The following is a 946-nucleotide window of genomic DNA, read 5'->3' as shown; positions in this document are numbered from 1 at the left end:
TTACTACTTACTTTTCAGAATGAGATTCATAAGACAAAATATAATATAATAAGACTTAATTGATTGATTGTTGCATTTTGAATGAAGGACTTTTATTTATTTTTTTATTTTAGATTTTTATACTGTGGTATTGATACTTTTATTGAAGTTTTTATTTAAGTACATACGTATACTGAGTACTTCTTCTGCCTCTGTATATCATATCATATCATATCATATCATATCATATTATTACAATACAGTGCGACTATAAGGACCCAACTGTGACTATCACCTTGGTTCATTTAAACATCAGCACACGTATCTCACTTTGTTTCAGCTTGCAATTGAATGCATCCTCCCAGAACTCAGTCAGAACTGGAGAAGCTGCCACTTTAGTGGGAGAGAGATCCAGCAGGCAGTCTCTCAGACCTGGGATGACAGATTTCTGAATGGCAAATCCCATGGCTCCTGTACAGAACGTGAACCTCATCATGTCTGGATGGGTTATCCAGGCCTCACTGCCTATCCACTGGCGAGGTGGGGAAGGCTCATGAGACAGCTCCTCCAGCAGGAGCCTCATGTCTCCATCAGCTGCAAATGCCACGACAACCATAGCAGTTGACCTGGAAGAAAAATGTATTATATAATGCAAAAAACAAAAATAATTGTTTTGCAAAATGTTTCAAGATTATCAACACCAACTAACACAAAAATATTTTAGTTTTGTATGTTGAATGCACAGTTTTAGTCTCATTTGTCATTTGATTATAAGAGGGCAATAAAGCTAGATAAAAAAAACAAACATAAAATGCCAATAAAATAATCTTTGTGTCATTTTTTTGACACATTTTTTTTCTTTGTGGTTTGTGTGCATAAATTCTGTGTCATCACAGGAAAATGGCGAAATCAGTGCCATAGAAACCTGCGGATAACATCAGCCACTCTCTGTATCCTGCCACGTTGG

At 36.3% G+C, this 946-nt stretch overlaps 1 pseudogene; it reads right to left on the bottom strand.

Annotated features, from left to right (window-relative positions):
• Window positions 1-946, bottom strand: part of LOC109952857 (extracellular calcium-sensing receptor-like) — a 3,873-nt pseudogene that overhangs the window by 1,829 nt on the left and 1,098 nt on the right.

Source organism: Monopterus albus, unplaced genomic scaffold, assembly GCF_001952655.1.
Source record: "Monopterus albus unplaced genomic scaffold, M_albus_1.0 scaffold506.1, whole genome shotgun sequence".
NCBI lineage: Eukaryota > Metazoa > Chordata > Actinopteri > Synbranchiformes > Synbranchidae > Monopterus > Monopterus albus.
This window is presented reverse-complemented; position numbering and strand designations above follow the sequence as displayed.